A 22,518-nucleotide genomic window follows, 5' to 3' on the forward strand; every position below is an offset into this window, starting at 1 on the left:
ATAAACACAAAGGAATCCTGTTTAGAAAGAATGGATCTATGGAATCTTAGCAGACAATGGGTGGCAACGCCAGTATTTGGAGAATAAAACTGGTGCAGGGCAGACTTCTACGGTCTGTGCCCTGAGAAAGGCAGGGACAAATCAAACTCGGATGTACATATAAAGTATTACATACCATGTAAAATGAGTTTATCTTGTTGGGCAGGCTGGATGGACCACTCAGGTCTTTATCTGCCGTTGTTTACTATGTTTAATGTGGAATGCATTGGATCCAGAGGAACCACCTCCACTAAGATGGGTAAAAGCCAGATCCTCCAGTTGGCCTACAAACTGCAGGTCCAGTTGCAGTTTCCATCGCTACTAGGATGGGTAAAATCCAGATCCTGCAGATCTTTAAAGAATGGGTAAAAGCTTGAGCCAATGTATTCTATCTTAAAAGATCAGCAGGATCCAGCTTTTACTCCTTCTCCTGTCCTGCTGTCTACCTTCCACCCCTTTACCTAGCATTCTCTTCTCTCTACCCCCTCCTCCCGCCCCCCATTTCCTTCCCACTGTAGGATACAGAGAGCAAGGACCAGGTGAACGGGTGGTGAAAGTTAAATTGTCATGAAGGTGGATAGCTGGAATAGAGGTAAGGGGTGTGTGTGGGAAGGGGGGGTAATACAATCTTCTTGGAGAAATGAAACAGATCATCACCACCCAAAAAAGGACCAGTTGCCCATAGGAGTTGGCCCACCACAGAACAGGGCAACAGCGAAATGCAGCAGCCAGAATTTGGATCCTCTCTCGTTGAACTCCAGACTGCTGCCAAAGGCCAGCTACATACTTTTTGGGGAGAGGGTGATGACAGAGAAAGGCAGCTAGCTGGTGGAGGTAGCAGCAGTAGTACAAAAGTGTCTGCAGCAGCCAAAAGTGAAGCTGAAGTCCAGTGCCAGAAAGGCTGTATCTAACAGCAGCAACAGCCTTAAAAGCAAGCCAAGTGGGGAACGGTCAGGCAACCTAACAGCAACTGGAATAGCACAAGGATGGGGCAGCAGAATGCCTTTTTGACTGGCGGGGGAGGGGGAGGACAAGCTTAACCCCCACTTCCCACCCAGATTTACTTAGTTAATTTTATGTAAAATTATATAATATGCAATTATTCATTCACATGGGACATTCCAGATCAACCAATAAAACGCTCTTGAACAAGGGATACAGAACATAAGTAAATCAATAGAAATAAAACAAATTAAACATGGAAAAGAAAATAAGATAATATCATCTTATTTTCTTTTATTTCTATTGATTACCTTTAAAAGTGGACTAACACAGCTACCACATCTCTCTGCGCAAGATAGAACAAAAGTAGAATGTTTCACTTCACAACTCAACATTCAAAATCCAATGTCAAACCAGTAATAGCAACACAAATTCCCTCCACTACCAGACACTGTAATGTAAGACAAACACTTGCAAATACACATTCAGAAGCTTACCATACCAAACCAGCTCCATCTTAAGCTCTCAAACTGCACCAACCCTAACTACGAAAAGTTAGAACTGTAAATATTCTAGACCACGACACCTCCAGGGATTGGGGGGGGGGGGGGGGTGCAGGTCTTTTATGAAACATAGGGGGTGCAGGGGCTCTTTTCTAGATGGAAAAGATGGACTGCTACAGAATCCTATATGCAAGCTAGAAACAAATATGTGCAAAAAATTAATGAAATGGAAAAACTAAAGAAATCACACTGAGCAGCAGAGCCCTGCAGAAGGAGAGGATTGAAACAACCAGAACCCTAGCTATTACTCCTGGAGGAATTCCACTCAAATGAAAAGTTCAGTGTAAAAATTTTGAAACATCTATGCACAATGTTTTAAAATTCTACATTCTTTATTTGTATTTTTTTTTGTGTGTTCAGATTTTCCTAATCATAAGACCTGGTCACTCCCCCAGCATCTTCCTTCCCCAGTAATATTACTCTCCAGGTTCCACCCTCCTCAGACTTTTCTCAACCAACTTCTCTTGAACCCCTTCCCTTCCCCCAGTTTTCCTTGCCCCCTAGATCTTTCTCTCCTCTGAAAGCTGCCGCCTGAGGCCTCTGCCTCAGTTGGCCTCATTATAGGGCCGCCTCGTTTACCACCTACAAAATATGTAGTGGTAAGAGTTCATGCACTCATTCTTGGTAATGGCCGCATGCTAATGGCAACATTAGCACATCAAAATAATTCAAAATACCCTGCTCAACTTGCTGACAAACATATGACCAGTACACAAAACCAAATCTAGTGCAAAAAAAACCTGCACAAACAAGAGAGAAAAAGAAAAAGGCAAGGAGTAAAGCCTCAAATATACATGATCCCTCCAAGACAAAGAGTCTCAACAACAGGGACCACAGGCCCACTCCCTGTCACTGGTACAAAATGTAATACAGGTGGAGAAAAAAGCCAAACAGCATAAAAAAAAAACAAAAACTAAACTCCACAACAAAAAAAGCGAACAGTCACAGTATATCAACAAATAGAGGGCTCTGTTTACTAAGCCGTGCTGTAGGCATGCAAACTTTTAAGTGTGCGCAAAAACTTAGAGCGCACTAATGCTAGAGACACCCATAGGAATATAATGGGTGTCTATCGTTAGCATGCGCTTTTACGGCTTAGTAAACAGGGCCCAGAGTCACTACAAGCCAGTGCGATTGCAAAGAACAGAAACAATGGTACTGGAAGGAATGGTCTGAGGTCTCCGCTTATATTTTACTTGCGATAAAAGTACAGTGAACACCTTCTCTTGTACTACTATCTTTATATCGCTCTTCCAGAAGTGTAATAAACATTTAGAACCAATAATTGACTGATTCTACTGTCACCTGACAATAAGGTACACAATTTGTTTTCATATTTTGTTGTCTATTAATTATTATAAAGTACCTGTCTGTATAATGTCAAGAAAGCAGATAATGTGCATATTACTGTTTGTGGTTCCCTATATAGCACTATTGTATCCTTGCAAGAGGATTGGATGTATAGAGTATGAAAGTATTGAAAAGTATTAATCTGCAAACAAACCGTTTCTGGAGATGGGAAGGCAGTAGAACTAGAGGACATGAACTGAGGTTGACTCAGGAAAAAATGTCAGGAAGTATTTTTTCACTGAGAGGTGTAAAAGGGGGGTCCGCTTCCTCCTCTTGGGTGGAACCAGCAAGCCTGAGGGGCTCCCAGGGTTCCAGGGCAGAATGCTGCTGATACTGGGACTCAGGGCCAAAGTATTTTATTATCAAGGCAATTTCATACCAAGAATCATAATATAGTCTTCAAAAGAAAAAGGTACAGTTCTCATAAGATAATCTTCAAAAGGAAAAAAAGGTACAGTCCAGGTCCCAAAATCCCTCAGCAAACGCTCAGCTCCTCAAGACCACAGGTCTTCCATTAGGGCATTAGCTTTCCCTTCCCCCCTCCTTCAGAAGGGTTTAGGAAGAGTTCAGCACACTTCCAATATAGCACAACAGTTCAGAACAAATCTTCATGGTCACTCTTTGCAAATCAAACCAGTACCACAAATCACCTGCCTTTTCACAGCACAGAGGGAACCCTGTAAGGAACAGGGTTGGCAGTTTCTCCCACCTCTCAGCATCATGCCCGGTGTGGCCTCCTCCACTGCCTTCAAGTGCTGGGCAGGGTAACCTTTGAATTCTCCCACTCCATGGTAGCTGGCTCCTCTCCCTTAGGCAGCTCTAGTGGCAGGCTACTTCCTTCCTCCACATACTCCATGGAATCCCTCTCTCCATTCGTCTCCCCTCTCTCCTGGTGCCTCCAGAAAATCTTCTCTTCCCTTCTCACAGCTGGGGGGAATTATATACTGATGTGAAGCCAGGGAAACTGAGCTTCATCCTTCCCTCGCCCTCTAGTGGGGAAGGGAGTAACAGGCTCACCCTGCCGCGCGCTGTTGCTCCCCCTGCTGGGACTGGGAATCCATTCCATCTTTTTAGGACTACTTTCCTCACTCATTCTTGCAAGGACTTCTGGGACCCGTAGTTCTGGCCTCAACTGCTTCACTGGGAAATCTCTGGGGCTTGCCTTGCCACAGAGGGTGGTACATACTTGGAATGCCCTCCCACAGGAGGTGGTGGAGATGAAAATGGTAATTGAATTCAAAAATGCGTAAACAAAGGAATCCTGTTTAGAAGGAATGAATCTACAGAAGCTTAGCGGAGATTGAGTGGCAACACCGGTAACTGGGAAGCAAAGCTAGTGCTGGGCAGACTTCTACAGTCTATGCCCTGAAAATGGCAAGGACAAATCAAGGTCAGATATACATATAAAGTATCATATATAATGAGTTTATCTTGTTGGGCTGACTGGATGGACCATACAGGTCTTTATCTGTCATCATCTAGTATGTTATTATGTTACTATTGGGCTCATTTTCAAATGCAGAAAAATGGCCAAAAAGTGGCATGTCTGCGTTTGGATTTTTTCTTACAAAAATGTATAAATCAGTATTTTCAAAACCTATTTTTAGATGTTTTTCTCTGAAGTCCACCAGAAGTGCGACCAAATCTCAAGGAGGGGGGGCGTGCCAGGGGAGTGTTCAGGGCGGAACCTGGGCATTCCTAAGACTTAGACTTTTTCAGCCATAATGGAACAAAACAAAACCGTCCAGGACTAAAACTTAAGACGTTTTGAGCTAGACCTATTTTTATAATGAATAAAGCACAAAAAGGTGCCTTAAATAACCAGATGACCACTGGAGGGAATCAGGAATGACCTCCTCTTATGCCCCCAGTGGTCACTAACCCCCATCACACCCCCCAAAAGTGTGATGAAAAACATTTTTTGCCAGCCTCTGTACCACCCTCAGATATTATACTCTGGTCCATCAGAATAGCATGCAGGACCCACTGCAGACAGGTGGAACCAGGCTCTTATCTCCCCCTTTCTCTTATACTTGTGGAGAAAACTGCAAGCTCTACAAAACTCATCAGAAACCCACTGTACCCACATATAGGTGTCCCCTTCACCAGTAAGGGCTATTGTAGTGGTGTACAGTTGGGGGTAGTGGGTTTTGGGGGGCTCAGCAGACAAGGTAAGGGAGCAATGGTGAGATATGTACCTGGGAGCATTTTACGAAGTCCACTGCAGTGCCCCCTAGGGGCCATATTGCTTTCCCGGTATGTCAGGGGGGCCAGAGTACTAAAAATGCTGGCTCCTCCTACATCCCAATGACTTGATTTTGTGCGTTTTGCACTTGGACATTTTTTTTTCTCAAAAATGGACCTTAAAACAAAATGACCAAATCTGAAAACCTTCTATTTTTGAAAAGAAAAGATAGATGTTTTTCTTTTTTGAAAATGACCTTCTTTGCTATTCAGATTTTGGATGTTTTGACTTAGACATCATATCGAAAATGCCCCTCCACGTGAATGTCCATATCTATTTTTTAATAATACAATCTATCTCCCAGACAATCCAAACTACTTATGCCCCCTCCATATAAGTATGCATCATCTCATGTACTCATATACTTACTCTCTTCATAGAAAAAGCTTTTGGACCTTCAGAAAATAGCGTACTTTTCCCTGTTTTGACTGCTATTAATTTAGCAGAAAAACATTTTCAATTGTCATCGGTCCCAGCAGAGAATTGTTTGTCTTTTTTTTCTTTAATAGCGCATATGTTCATCCTTCTCTTAAAATAGTAAGTGGTGTAGGAAATAATGATATTTCCTATATTGTTTCAAATAAATGCGCATCCCTAGAAAATATACATGCTGAAAAAATGTACAGCCTGGACCTGGCAGCTTCTGTGGAGGATAAATCCTGAGTTTGGGGAGTTATTCTTGATTCATCTTTAACACTGGAGCCCCAAGTAAACCATCTTTGACAAAGAGGAAATACCTCTGATAAAGTTTTATCGTGATCAAGCCTCCTTTGCTCTAATGGTTCGGATGCTGATTTTGTCCCAATTAGACTATTGCAATGTGCTGTACTTGGGTCTATCTTCAAAGTTGTTTAACAATTTACAACTTATTCAGAATATCTCGGTCCATTTTGATTTTAAAATCAAGAAGTTTGATAGTCTCACCCTGTCTGGCAGAGTTGCACTGGCTTCCTATATATAAAATAATTTTGTTTAGATCAGCATATTTATGGTTTCAGATGATTTATGGAATTAGATCTGAATTATTGCTTAGTTTATTGAGTACTTTTCTATCTGGGAATTTCTTTCGATTGTGTTCTTTGTTAATCTTTCTCCAGTTATAGGGGTGTTAGTTTTCTATGAATTTTTAGTTCATCATTTTCTTTTGCAGTGATCTCCTTTTGGAATTCTTTACCCTCTCTAGTTAGATTGAAGACTACATAAGTACATAAGTATTGCCACACTAGGACAGACCAAGGGTCCATCAAGCCCATCATCCTGTTTCCAACAGTGGCCAACCCAGGTTACAAATACCTGGCAAGATCCCAATAAAGTTCAATACATTTTATGCTGCTTATCCCAGAAAAAAAGTAGTGGATTTTCCCCAAGTCAGTTTAATAATGGTCTATAGACTTTTCCTTTAGGAAGTCGTCCAGACCTTTTTTAAACCCCACTAATCTAATCGCCTTTACCACATTCTCTGGCGACGAATTCCAGAGTTTAATTACATGTTGAGTGAAGAAATATTTTCTCCAATTTGTATGAAATTTACTACTTTGTAGCTTCATCGCATGCCCCCTAGTTCTAGTATTTTTGGACAGAGTAAACAAACGATTCACATCTACATGTTTCACTCCACTTATTATTTTATAGACCTCTATCATATCTCCCCTCAGCCATCTTTTCTCCAAGCAGAAGAGCCCTAGACTCTTCAATGTTTCCTAATAGGGAAGCTGTCCCATCCCCTTTATCATTTTCATAGCCCATCTCTGTACCCTTTGTAATTCCACTATTACTTTTTTGAGACGCGGTGACCAGAATTGAACACAATATTCGAGGTGTGGTCATACCATGGACCGATACAAAGGCATTATAACATCCTCACTTTTCTTTTGTTAAATCAACTTATTTTTCACAAGAAATTTTAAAACTTTTTATTTGATAACTGCTGATGATCTAATTGGGTGGGGTTATTTTATATGGAATTCTGATGTTGTTTATCATATATTTTAATTTATAAATTCTATATTATAGCATGTCTTAGTTTATAAACTACTTTGAACCCATGAGGGGATATAGTGATATATAAGTATTACATTGACATTCTGTAAGGAGGTGTCAGCAACTTACGTGTGAAAATGATGATTTTGCATTTTCCCTATGTTGTGCTGATGCTTTCACGTATAGTTGCCCCATTTTTACAAGCCTATACATGTAAGTGTGACAAATTAATTAGCAAGGCTGCAAATGTAACTAGGTTTAATTTCAGTGATGGACAAAAATTATATGGGATTAAGCCCTTGTGTAAAGCTCTGGACAGAATTAGCACTTGTAAAAAACATGTAATTGCCATTGAAGCTAGCATGGAACTGAGCATGTTCAGTTTCACTTAAAGGAACATGCAGGACGTCAGGAAGAAGAAAGAACACAGGGCAGGGAATGCTGCACATTGGAGACCGGCGTGGAAGAAGGCTTCAGCTGGTGGGGGTTGGGGACCCCCGCCAGCAAAACCAGGGGCCCGAACAAAATGTGGGGGATCCCACGTAGCTACACCTCTTCTCTCTACTCAGTGTTACCAATTACTGACCCTCATGACCCATAATGACATCTATTTATCATTAGCTACATCAAAATATTTCCAGGACTAGTGGTGATGGCTATGTTAAAAGTCACTATTTTATTTTGAAATGATTAAGATTTGTTCTTCAAAATCTTTTAAATTATGTGGAGGGGCATAATCAAATGGGGCACCCAAGTTTTCCTGACGACGTCCTTGCAGGACGTCCCCACGAAGGTGCGGGGAAACCCGTATTATTGAAACAAGATGGGTGGCCATTTTTCGTTTCAATAATACGGTCGGGGACGCCCAAATCTCAACATTTAGGTTGACTATAGGGATGGTCATCCTTAGAGGTGGTTGTCCCCAATTTTCGGCCATAATGGAAATCAAGGACGCCCATCTCAGAAACGACCAAATCCAAGCCATTTGGTCATGGGAGGAGCCGGCATTCATAGTGCACTGGTCCCCTTCACATGCCAGGACACCAACCGGGCAACCTAGGGGGCACTGCAGTGGACTTCAGAAAAAGCTCCCAGGTGCATAGCTCCCTTACCTTGTGTGCTGAGCCCCCCAACCCCCCCCCCCAAAACCCCCCCCCCCCCACAACTGTACACCACTACCATAGCCCTTAGGGATGAAGGGGGCACCTACATGTGGGTACAGTGGGTTTGTGGTGGGGTTTGGAGGGCTCACATTTACCAGCACAAGTGTAACAGGTAGGGGGGGATGGGCCTGGGTCCGCCTGCCTGAAGTGCACTGCAGTACCCACTAAAACTGGTCCAGGGACCTGCATACTGCTGTCTTGGAGCTGGGTATGATATTTGAGGCTGGCATAGAGGCTGGAAAAATATTTTTAAAGATTGTTTAGGGTGGGAGGAAATTAGTGACCACTGGGAGAGTAAGGGGAGGTCATCCCCGATTCCCTCCGGTGGTCATCTGGTCAGTTCGGGCACTTTTTTGAGGCTTGGTCATAAGAAAAAAATGGACCAAGTAAAGTTGCCCAAGTGCCCGTCAGGGACGCCGGACACCCATGTGTTTGGCATGCCCCAGTCCCGCCTTCGCTATGCTTCCAATACGCCCCCGTGAACTTTGGTCATCCCCGCGACGGAAAGCAGATGAGGTCGCCCAAAATCAGCTTTCAATTATGCCGATTTGGGTGACCCTGTGAGAAGAACACCCATCTTCCGATTTATGTCAAAAGACGGGCGCCCTTCTCTTTCAAAAATAAGCCTTAAAGCCTAACATTAGAATCAAATACAGTGTTATATCTGAATAGTTATATTTTATATTAACCAGTGCCAAATAGCCTTTTATTCACTCATATCCAGTTGGTTCTTGTGAATTCAGTTTTTTTAAAAATTGATGGAAGTGCATTTAATAAAAATATGTATATAATCTTTTGTATTTAATTTGCATAAAGCTGTACGCTTTGTTAGACATTTCTTGTTTCTATGAATTCTGTTTCTGTCACCATAGCAATCTTATAACAGTAATATGGAATTGATCCAATAAAGGTCTGAAAATTAAAAATAATAAGAACATTTATTGCTATGAAATATAGGTTTTAATTTGGACAGAAAGATGCATAAATTGCATTTTTATTCAATTTTAAGCTGGGCAGGAAATTATAAATGCCACCTGCAGTCTTTCACTGTCAAGAATTCCCATCAAGTTTATCACTTTGTATCTAGTTGCTATACCAATTTCTGTTCCAGATGTCACCACCTACCAGAATGCCAGCAAACTAACATCAATCCATGGATCAGGCAGCAGCAGGAAGCAGTGTAAGAAACATGGAGCTAGGATGGTGTGAAGGAAGCAATGAGGCGATGATGTTCACTTTGAATTAGCAAACACTGCCAAATGTTGTTGATATTTGATCTAACAAAATAGTTCTCAGAATAGACATTGCGATTACCTCCTGAAGACATTCACATAAAGGTCTTTAAATAGCACTACAGATAATATAAATTCTACACAGTTTTTATACGAATATATGATAATTCAAAAATTGTCTGACAATTTTACTTTTTTATATTAGATACAATAAAAATTAAAAATAGTTGCTTATAATATTTTCTTCCTTCATGACAAAAGATGTTATATGAATTAGCAAATGAAATACGATTGGCAGCATGCTGTACTTGAATATAAAACCCTGATTTGTGTTGGTAAAAGGCCTAAAATTGGGTGGTTCTGGTAGTCACATGCTTAGGGGAGGAGTTAGGGCAGAGTCATAATGATTTATGCCCACACTCTAGGGGGTCCTTTTACTAAGGTGCGCTGAAAAATGGCCTGCGGTAGTGTAGGCGCGGGTTTTGGGCGCATGCAGAATCATTTTTCAGCGCACCTGTAAAAAAAGGCCTTTTTATTTATTTTTGCCGAAAACGGACATTGACTGGAACATTCTCAACGTTGAAGGGTGTGTCCCTTCCAAAAGTGGTTGCTAATGAAAATGTTGGGAACTGTACAGCGCAATTTAACTTTCAATTGTTGTACCATAGAGCAGCAGCGAAACTGACAAGTATTAATGACATACAATCCATTTAAAATGCCTGCTGTTTTAAGATTCTATCCATGATGGACTTCTGTAGCACCAGGCACAGGCTTTAATTCCAGTATTTCCCCAAGTGTCAGATCTCAAAGCCCCCTGTACCATAGGTAGGTATGTGCGTGTTTTTTGGTATGATTTATTTTCATTAAAAGGATATCTTCACCGTATGCAAAAAACGTAGGCACGCATCACATAGCTACATTTTTTCATTTGGTCTAGCATCTTCTATTTACAAACTGAGTTTCTCATGGCAGAGCAGCTGAGCTTGATTAATCAGGCTCTATTTGTTGAACTGACCTGAGGAACTGTATTAAGCTTTTTTTTTCCAAATGACTAATATCCTATACACCTGGCACCTGCGTGTGAAGAGAGGCATTCCAAATAAATGAGAAGTAATAGAGCTTAGTGTGCATAAAATGTTATTGTTTTATCAAAAAAAGTGCAGAATAAGCAAGGCTGAAAGCAATCGTCCTCAGCAATTCAAAGTAGCTAAATAACCCTTAAACCTTCTGAATGGTGTGATTAGCATATTTAAGGGAGATTGGGGAGTTCAGAAAACAAAATTTCTTCTGCAAAACAGTTCTCATTGTTCTTTAGAAAAAGCTTTCGAAATCTGTGAGCCAGCAGAGAGCTTAATTAAAGCCAAAACAGTAAAACTAGGACAGAAAATACTTGAAGACACTAATCTTCTGAGAATAACAAAGCAGAGAAATGTCTTTAAAAAGGCAAACTATCCAACAATTTGCAAAGCTTGTATAGATCTTATCCCGAAAATATCAGGCATGGTTACAAGACCTGCAGAGCTGAAAAAAAGTAGTAGGGATGGGCACCCAGAAAATGTTCACGTTGTTTCATTTGGAAATTTTTTTTTTTGTTTCAACAAATGCCATCTTCTTAAAGAGGGTGTACAATGTGCACATAATCCCCCAAATTCTATAAATGGCACCTAAAGTTGGGTGTAGAAACAGGGGGGGGGGGACCTTTTACAAGGCAGTGGTAAACCCAGCGTGGGCTTACCACATGCTAATCTGAAGCTACCGCTGGCCCAATGCAGGTGCCAATGTTAGTTCCAGCCCCAGCGCGCCAGTTCCCGCACTGGGGAAAATAAGGCTGTAATTTTTAGTGCTGCGCTAACCCAGCGGTAATCAGTCAACAATACTCACTACCTGGTTACTGCTGGGTTAGCGTTGGAGCCCAGCAGTAACCAGATCTTACCACCACCTACATGGATGATGGGATGGTCTCCCCCTTGCACGGTAAGAGCAATCTTACTGCATGGCCATTGCTACTTTTAGCCTTTTTTATCCACTGTTTTGGGGGCGGATTGGCATTTAGCGAGTTAAGTGCCGATATTCAGTACTTAACCAGCAAAGATAACCCATTTAAATAGGATCACATAAAAAAGCAGTCCTATCTTTACACAGTTCTTCATAGCCGGTTAAGGGGGGTCCTTTTACTAAGGTGCGCTGAAAAATGGCCTGCGCTAGTGTAAGCGTGTGTTACAGACGCGTGCAGATCCCTTTTTTTAGCACACCTATAAAAATGCCTTTTTAAAATTTTGACCAAAAATGGACGCGCAACAAAATGAAAATTGGCGCACGTCCATTTCGGGTCTGAGACCTTACCGCCACCCATTGACATAGCGGTAAGGTCTCACGCGTTAACCGGGCAGTAATGGTCTATGTGCATCCAATGCCTTTTACCGCCCGGTAGTGCCATGCGCCAGAAAATAAAAATTATTTTCTGCCGCGCATAAAAATTAAAATTACCGCCCAGGCCACATGGTAGCCGAGTGGTAATTCCAAATTGATGTGCATTGGTCACACATAGGCGCCTACACAGCTTAGTAAAAGGGCCCCTAAAAGTGCCGAATATTACACTTAACCGGCTATGTTTTTGCTGGCTCTGTATATCTGGAAACTCAAGTGTTGGAGCCTGGACATGACCCGATATTCAATTTCCAGGTATAACACCAATGGGGATCAGCAAAACGTTGATCTCCGCCTACTGAATATCCAGCCCTAAGTGCCAAATATTTCGCATAAATGATTAGAATAATGGCATATATGCACATATCTGTGCATATTTGAGGATACATGCCAAAATACATACATCTTTTATACAGCATATTTAAAAGGTAGGTGTACACTTGTGTGGAGCCTGGTTGAGACACACACAAACTTATAAAATACTTTAACTTGCGTGCGCATGTTCTTTTTATCATGCACTAAAAATTAGCACTCGCTAACAATAGAGACACCCATAGGAATATAATGCGTGTCTCACGCTAAAACGTTTGCGTGCCTACAGTGCGCCTTAGTAAACAGGGCCCATTATTTGTCAAGACAATTGAATTCTCAAACACTCCTAATTACCTATCAGGCTCATTTTCAAAAGAGAAGGACGCCCATCTTTCGACACAAATTGGAAGATGGGGGTCCTTCTCACAGGTCCTTCTCACATGGTGCACTCCGCTCCATGGATAAATCCTTCTTATCTGTTCCCTTCTCCACTACTGCCAACTCCAGACCGCGCCTTCTGTCTCGCTGCACCCTACGCCTGGAATAAACTTCCTGAGCCCCTACGTCTTGCCCCATCCTTGGCCACCTTTAAATCTAGACTGAAAGCCCACCTCTTTAACATTGCTTTTGACTCGTAACCACTTGTAACCACTCGCCTCCACCTACCCTCCTCTCTTCCTTCCCATTCACATTAATTGATTTGATTTGCTTACCTTATTTATTTTTTGTCTATTAGATTGTAAGCTCTTGAGCAGGGACTGTCTTTCTTCTATATTTGTGCAGCGCTGCGTATGCCTTGTAGCGCTATAGAAATGCTAAATAGTAGTAGTAGTAGTAGGGTCGCCTAAATCGGTATAATCGAAAGCCGATTTTGGGCGTCCCCAACTTTTTTCCGTCACGGGGATGACCAAAGTTCATGGGGGCATGTTGGAGGCATAGCGAAGGCGGGACTTGGGCATGCCTAACACATGGACATCCTCAACCCATAATGGGAAAAAAAGGGTGTCCCTGACATGCACTTGGACGACTTTACCTGGTCCTGTTTTTCTTACGACCAAGGCACAAAAAGGTGCCTGAACTGACCAGATGAACACCGGAGAAAATCGGGGATGACCTCCCCTTACTCTCCCAGTGGTCACTAACCCCCTCCCACCCTCAAAAAAATCTTTCAAAATATTTTGTGCCAGCCTCAAATGTCATACTCAGGTCCATCACAGCAGTATGCAGGTCCCTGGAGCAGTTTTTAGTGGGTGCAATGCACTTCAGGCAGGTGGACCCAGGCCCATCCCCCCCTACCTGTTACACTTGTGGTGGTAAATGAGAGCCCTCCACCCCCCCTCCAAAGAACCCACTGTACCCACATGTACAGTAGGTGCCCCCCTTCATCCCTAAGGGCTATGGTAGTGGTGTACAGTTGTGGGGAGTGGGTTTTGAGGGGCTCAGCACACAAGGTAAGGGAGGTATGTACCTGGGAGCTATTTTTGAAGTCCACTGCAGTGCCCCCTAGGGTGCCCGATTGGTGTCCTGGCATGTGAGGGGGACCAGTGCACTATGAATGGTAGCTCCTCCCACGACCAAAGGGCTTGCATTTGGTCATTTCTGAGATGGGCATCCTTGTTTCCATTATCGCTGAAAATCAGAAACTATCAAGTCTAGGGATGACCATCTCTAAGGACAACCTAAATTTCAGGATTTGGGCGTCCCCGACCGTATTATCGAAATGAAAGATGGACGTCCATCTTGTTTTGATAATACGGGTTTCTCCGCCCCTCCATCGGGACATTTTGCGAGGACGTCCTCAGCAAAAGTTGGGCGTCCCTTTTGATTATGCCCCTCCACGTATCTTCCTTATCATATTTCTTCACCTTAATAATCAAAGTATGCTTTCTCTAATCTCAGTTATTATAAAACCAATGTTTAGTAGCTGAGTACAATGAATCTGTTCTTCACATTTCACAGAGCAGAATCAGATCTGTGGCTGCATTACCTTAATCAATAAATGAATGCACCTTGATAGAAAGTCAAAAGCAATATAATTGTCCCATTGGCTCAATTATAATTACAGTGCAAACATAATTTAACTTCAAAGGAGTGCATTGTAATTGAATTGATATTAATGCTAGTACTGTAAATTATATCCATTTTACTGGTTATATAACTAGTGATTATTTTTCAAAGTTTCAGAGCACTAATTCAGAAATTATAGATTACTTTATAAGTTTTGTTGACAAAATGTGACATTTCTTTCTTGAATATTACAGTATGATATTTATTGCATTTGTATCCCACATTTTCCCACCGTATGGCAGGTTCAATGTGGCTTACATATTGCTAAAAAGGCAGTTACAAAATTTAGATTTGTAGAAGTCTAGTACATAATACAGAAGTACAATAAATAATATCCTAGGCAGTGCTAATATGAAAAGTATGGACTGTGATATCAGTAATTCTGCTTATTGTGCTTTCTGATTGCACATTGCTTTCAATTTGCCAGAGCACTGGCTGCATAGATTTATTGCACTGGGATTTTGCAACGCTGGGTGAGTTCATAAATTTTCTCCCACATATCATTCAAAATACCCAGTATTCAACAGTCAATAAATACTGGGGGGGGGGGGGGGGGGTTAAACAATTGGTTGAATACCTATCTAAGGGGCACTTTTACTAAGATGCATACACTGCGCATCAAATTAGAACTACCGTCTGGCTACCGCATGCCCCGGGCGGCAATTCTAATTTTGATGTGCATGCAAAATGCACAGCAGAAAATAATTTCTATTTTCTACCATGTGGCGCTAACCGGGTGGTAATTGGCATTGATGCATGCTGACAATTACCGCCCAGTTATTGCGTGAGACCTGACGGCTAAGTCAATAGGTGGCGGTAAGGTCTCAGTCCCAAAATGGACACGCGCTGATTTTTACTTTGCCGCACATCCATTTTCAGCAAAAAAAGAGAGGCCTTTTTTGCAGATGTGCTGAAAAAGGACCTGCACGCATCCAATACACATGCCTACACCAGCGCAGGCCAGTTTTTTGGCACGCCTTAGTAAAAGGGCCTCTAAATAAAATCAAATTTCAGAAGGGTACATGAAGTTGGAAAATCTCCCCCTGAAGCAAAATCTAGAACCTAAGCCTGTGCATTCTCTACATCTCACTATCTGGAAAAATATTTCAGCTTAAAGTTTATCACCTACTATAGAGGCTCTTTTACTGAAGGGCATTAGAATCTAGGCTTAGTGCATCTTAATATGGAAATTTCCCACGTGCTAAACCCATATTTAATGTGGCAGTATTAGGCCTTTTTAGTTTTTTACTTTTTGCAGGTCCCACACTAATTTTTCCATCAGTGTGCAAAAAATTTACCACCTCCTATTTTGAAGGTACTAAGGGGCTGTTTTACTAAGCTACGATAAAAGGGGCCCTTCACTGGCAATGGCAGCTGTTTTTGCCATGCACCAGGGACTCTTTTACCGCAGCGGTTGAAAACAGCCAAAACGGCTGTGTGGTAAGTTTGCACTTGCCGTGCATCCATTTTGAGAGGAAGAAATTACCGCCACCCATTGAGGGGTCCTACGTTAACCCAGCAGTAACTGAGCAGCACGTGAAGCTGCCCAATTACCGCTGGGTAACCCCCTGAGGAAATAATTTTTCAATATTTCTGCTAGCACCGGAAATGGTGCACGCTGGGGGCGGAATTACTGCTGGCACCCCATCCCCATTCACTTATTGGGGGGTGTGTGTGTGTATATATATACACATACATACATAAGCAGTCTTACACTTGTAAGGCACAATGGAATAACAATTCATTAACTGCTTTTTATGAAACAATTCACTTAAGGCAGAACAAAGTTGGTTGTACTGCATGGTCAGTGACACGCTGAAGGTTAAGAGACTGATTGAGAAGGATATAGCAATTGTAAAATAATGCTCAGGAATGTCTGTTTTGTAAAAAAAAAAAAAATCTACAAATTGAAATTTCAACAGGATCCCAGAACAGAGGCGAATGCCCAAGAATCCACTATTAAAGAATAAAATCCCAAAATGTAATCTAAAGTAGCAGCCAACTATTCATATATATTTTTTTAAACAAAGGACCATCATAGAATAATAAGCCATAGAGAATTAGTAAGCCAACAAACATAACAGAGTGCTTTATCCTCAGAAATGGTCCCTGTATGCAATGGCGTTCCTAGGGGGGCTGACATCCGGGGCGGATCGCCGATGTGCCCCGCCCCCCTCCCCCGGATGCAGCACGATTCCCCCCCCCCGGCAAAAGGACCCCCCCCCCGCGCAAAAGAACCCCCCCCGGGTGCACACCAGTGGGGGGTGCCGCGTGCACCTGTCCATTCGTTCCATGCTCCCTCTGCCCCAGAACAGGAAGTCCAGGGCAGAGGGAGCATGGAATGAACGAAGGACAGGCACGTGCGGCACCCCCCCCCCCAGTGGCGTGCACCCGGGGCAGACCGCACCCACCGCCCCCCCCCCCAGGAACGCCACTGCCTATATGAAGTTCTACTAAGCTTGGTCTTTCAGATGTGGGAATCATCCAAAATTGTATTTTTTACCAGTAAAGAGAACATAACATTTCCTTATTGTTCTGTTTTTCAGTACCTTTCCTCTACTTCTAGCCTTGGCAATTCCATAGAGTTGATTGTCCCTTTATTCTTACCTTCGAAATCCTCTCATACTGAAAGTTCTATACAAATTCCAGCAAGGCTTAAGCACCTTCTCATATTGTCTTACTAGCCTTGACAGAACTAGCTCTCCTTAAGCACTGATATAAATTCAATTACCAATACACTGCCTTTGCAGTTAAATTATGTTTACACTGTAATTATAATTGGGCCGATGGGACAATTATATTGCCTTTGACTTTCTATCATGATACATTAATTTATTGATTTAGAATATGTAGCCACACATCCAATTCTGCTCACTGAAATATGAAGAACAGATTAATTGTATTCAGCTACTAAACATTGGTTTTATAATATCTGAGATTAGATAAATCATACTTTGATTATTAAAGTGAAGAAATATGATAAGGAAGGTAATTAGGGGTATTTAGGTAATTCAATTGTCTTGACCAAAAATACGTTATACTTGATCGTAACATTGGCTAGGAACAGGAATGACATGTTACAGTTAGAGATGGGCTGTTATTTGCAGTGACATGGAAAACGTCAACGATATATCCCACATCATTGCATGTCATCAGTGCTATCTCTATGCAAGCTGCTCTATTTAAGGTCCATCTTCTTCATTCAGACCTGAAATCTCTAGCTCTCACAGCCTGGAAATTGAGCAATCTCTAGTTTCTTTCCTCGTGGTCCACAGCCCATCCAGGATATCCTGATATCTGTTTAGAAAGCTTTCACTAGACATATATATGCTTTTAAATGGAAGAGATGTGAGTGAACTTTGAGCATTGGTAACATATGATTCCATCAACACAAGGTTGCTCTTCAGGTGCATCCTAAGTTCTTACATAAAGTGGCGCATCTTTCACCTAAATGAGGAAGTAGCGCTTCCCATCTTCTGTCTGGAACACCTTGTGAACTTGTGTAAATCACATAACACTCCAGTGCCTCAGTTACATTCTTTAGATTGTAAGCCCTATGAGGACATGGCAATACCTAGAGTACCTGAATGTAACTCACTTTGAGCTACTACTGAAAAAAGTGTAAGCTTAAATCCAAATCCATTCAATTCTTTATAAGAACGTCCTCTGTACTCTGGACAGTAAGCAAGCTCTTATCAGCTTCCATGAAAAGAACTGAAACCTTTAGAATATCTACTTAACTTTTCATTTGTTTTGATTCAAATAGATCTGGTATGCCAGATGCAAAAAGGCCCTTAGCAAACTGCTGGCTTCTTGTATATAATTCTGCTATGAAGTAGATGCTTTTTCCAGCTCCAAGGTCGTCTCATCAAGGGGCCCTTTTATGAGGCAGCGGTAGCCATACTGCTGCGCTACCGCATGCCAAACGTTAGCGTTTAAATTTAAAAAGGAGACTATGATAAAATGAGAAGAACGGTGAAAAAAAACTTAGAGGAGCAACTGCGAGGGTCAAAAATTTACATCAGGCATGGATGCTGTTCAAAAACACCATCCTGGAAGCCCAGGCCAAATATATTCCACATATTAAAAAAGGAGGACGAAAGACCAAACGACAGCCGGCGTGGTTAAAAAGTGAGGTGAAAGAAGCTATTAGAGCTAAAAGAAAATCCTTCAGAAAATGGAAGAAGGAACTGACTGAAAAAAATAAGAAACAGCATGTGTCAGGCGTTCAAGGCAGAAACTAGGTTCATGAGCCCTTGGACCACTGCCGAGGAGCGGCAGTGGCAGGCAAAACCACCCCATACCAGAGACAAGGCAGAACTCTTACAGAAACAGCTAGACTTCACCTGCGCTTGACCGCCCTTCCCCAGGAGTTGAGCCCCTGGGTGCAGGCAGCCGGTAGGACTTACCAGACAGGGCAGGCACTGGATACCAACTAGGCTGAACAGGGACTGAGGGTCAGAGGGGAAAGGAATATACATGGGCAGCAAGGCAGGAAACTGGGCTAGGACTCACAGACAGACAATACTACACAAAACAGGAAATGGATGAGCTAAAGGACAGGACTGAAAGCTGCAGAGCAGCCACTAAAACAGGGTACAAATACTGACAGACAAGAGACAGGACGGAAAGCTGCAGAGCAGCCACTAAGCAAGAGACACAGACAAACAGAAAATAGACAAGAAATATAGACCAGAAACAAGACTAGGGAAGTAAGCAAATAAACCTAAGCTAAACTACACACAAATAACTAGAAACAGACAAGGAACTAAACAAGATACCAGACTAGGCAGAAGTGCAACAAAGCACCAACAAAGCAGGGACCTTAGACGATGCAAAGGCAAACTCAGAAGGTTTCCAGGTAGTAATAAACCCATCAGCAGCTGAAACTCAGCTGCAGGAATCACGAGGCAGCAACGGGTGAGGCTAGCTGCCAAACTTCAAACCAAGTCTGGAGGGCTGGATTATCTGGACCGAACCAGAAAGAAAGTCTGGAAAGTCTATGGCAGCCACCAGTTCTGGCCACCAGATGGCAAGAAGAACACAAACCAAGACATAGTAACATAGTAGATGACGGCAAAAAAAGACCTGCACAGTCCATCCAGTCTGCCCAACAAGATAACTCATATGTGCTACTTTTTGTATATACCCTACTTTGATTTGTACCTGTGCTCTTCAGGGCACAGACCATATAAGTCTGCCCAGCACTATCCCCGCCTCCCAACCACCAGCCCTGCCTCCCACCACCGGCTCTGGCACAGACCGTATAAGTCTGCCCAGCACTATCCCTGCCTTCCACCACCGGCTCTGGCACAGACCGTATAAGTCTGCCCAGCACTATCCCCGCCTCCCAACCACCAGCCCTGCCTCCCACCACCGGCTCTGGCACAGACCGTATAAGTCTGCCCAGCACTATCCCTGCCTCCCACCACCGGCTCTGGCACAGACCGTATAAGTCTACCCAGCACTATCCCCGCCTCCCAACCACCAGCCCCGCCTCCCGATCTTAACTAAACTCCTGAGGATCCATTCCTTCTGCACAGGATTCCTTTATGCTTATCCCACGCATGTTTGAATTCCGTTATCGTTTTTATTTCCACCACCTCCCGCGGGAGGGCATTCCAAGCATCCACTACTCTCTCCGTGAAAAAATACTTCCTGACATTTTTCTTGAGTCTGCCCCCCTTCAATCTCATTTCATGTCCTCTCGTTCTACCGCCTTCCCATCTCCGGAAAAGGTTTGTTTGCGGATTAATACCTTTCAAATATTTGAACGTCTGTATCATATCACCCCTGTTTCTCTTTTCCTCCAGAGTATACATGTTTAGTTCAGCAAGTCTCTCCTCATACGTCTTGTAACGCAAATCCCATACCATTCTCGTAGCTTTTCTTTGCACCGCTTCAATTCTTTTTACATCATTAACAAGATACGGCCTCCAAAACTGAACACAATACTCCAGGTGGGGCCTCACCAACGACTTATACAGGGGCATCAACACCCCCTTTCTTCTGCTGGTCACACCTCTCTCTATACAGCCTAACAACCTTCTAGCTACGGCCACCGCCTTGTCACACTGTTTCGTCGCCTTCAAATCCTCAGATACTATCATCCCAAGATCCCTCTCTCCATCCGTACCTATCAGACTCTCCCCGCCTAACACATACATCTCCCGTGGATTTCTATTCCCTAAGTGCATCACTTTGCATTTCTTCGCATTGAATTTTAATTGCCAAACCTTAGACCATTCTTCTAGCTTCCTCAGATCCTTTTTCATGTTTTCCACTCCCTCCCGGGTGTCCACTCTGTTACAGATCTTAGTATCATCCGCAAATAGGCATTCTTTACCTTCTAACTCTTCGGCAATGTCACTCACAAATATATTGAACAGAATCGGCCCCAGCACCGATCCCTGAGGCACTCCACTACTCACCTTTCCCTCCTCCGAGCGAATTCCATTCACCACCACCCTCTGGCGTCTGTCCGTCAACCAGTTCCTAATCCAGTTCACCACTTCAGGTCCTATCTTCAGCCCATCCAGTTTATTTAAGAGCCTCCTGTGGGGAACCGTGTCAAAAGCTTTGCTGAAATCTAAGTAGATTACGTCCATAGCTTGTCCCTGATTCAAGACACAGGCAGAAAGCATACTGAAGCACAGAGAGGCTTAACACACATAGGTGCAGAATAGTGGAGGAATCAGAGCCATGCTGGAGGCAGCCAGCACACAGAGACAGAGACAGAACTAACTCAGGAAGAACAGACAGAAGCCAGCTCAGAAGCTGACCGCCAGAAATAAGGTGAGTCTGAGAGGGGTCACGACCACAATCATGACAATAAGGGATGTCAAGCCAAATGCAAAGCGCTGATAAATAAGGCTAAGAGGGACTTAAAAAAAAAGATTGTGTTGGAGGCAAAAACACATAGTAAAAATTTTTTTAGGTATATTAAAAGCAGGAAGCCGGCAAAAGAATCAGTTGGACCGCTAGATGACCGAGGAGTAAAAGGGGCGATCAGGGAAGACAAAGCCATAGCGGAGAGATTAAATGAATTCTTTGCTTCGGTCTTCACCGAGAAAGATTTGGGTGGGATACCGGTGCCGGAAATGGTATTCAAAGCTGATGAGTCGGAGAAACTTAATGAATTCTTTGTAAACCTGGAGGATGTAATGAAGCAGTTCTACAAACTGAAGAGTAGCAAATCTCGTGGACCGGATGGTATTCATCCCAGAGTACTGATAGAACTGAAAAATGAGCTTGCAGAGCTATTGTTAGAAATATGTAATTTATCCATAAAATCGAGCGTGGTACCGGAAGATTGGAGGGTGGCCAATGTAACGCAGATTTTTTTTAAAAGGTTCCAGAGGATATCTGGGAAATTATAGACCGGTGAGTCTGACGTCGGTGCCAGGCAAAATGGTAGAGACTATTATTAAGAACAAAATTACAGAGCATATTCAAAAGCATGGATTAATGAGACAAAGTCAACATGGATTTAGTGAAGGGTAATCTTGCCTCACCAACTTACTACATTTCTTTGAAGGGGTAAACAAACATGTGGATAAAGGGGAGCCGGTTGATATTGTGTATCTGGATTTTCAGAAGGCGTTTGACAAAGTACCTCATGAAAGACTCCAGAGGAAATTGGAGAGTCAGGAGATAGTGTTCTATTGTGGATTAAAAACTGGTAAAACGATAGAAAACAGAGAGTAGGGTTAAATGGTCAGTATTCTCAATGGAGAAGGGTAGTTAGTGGGGTTCCCCAGGGGTCTATGCTAGGACCGCTGCTTTTTAACATATTTATAAATGACCTAGAGATGGGAGTAACTAGTGAGGTAATTAAATTTGCTGATGACACAAAGTTATTCAAAGTCGTTAAATCGTGGGAGGATTGTGACTGGGAGACTGGGCGTATAAATGCCAGGTGACTTTTAATGTGAGCAAGTGCAAAGTGATGCATGTGGGAAAGAGGAACCAAAATTATAGCTATGTCATTCAAGGTTCCACGTTAGGAGTTACGGACCAAGAAAGGGATCTAGGTGTCGTCGTTGATGATACGTTGAAACCTTCTGCTCAGTGTGCTGCTGCGGCTAAGAAAGCAAATAGAATGTTAGGTATTATTAGGAAAGGAATGAAAAACAAAAATGAGGATGTTATAATGCCTTTGTATCGCTCCATGGTGTGACCGCACCTCAAATATTGTG

Source organism: Microcaecilia unicolor, chromosome 8 (genome assembly GCF_901765095.1).
Source record: "Microcaecilia unicolor chromosome 8, aMicUni1.1, whole genome shotgun sequence".
NCBI lineage: Eukaryota > Metazoa > Chordata > Amphibia > Gymnophiona > Siphonopidae > Microcaecilia > Microcaecilia unicolor.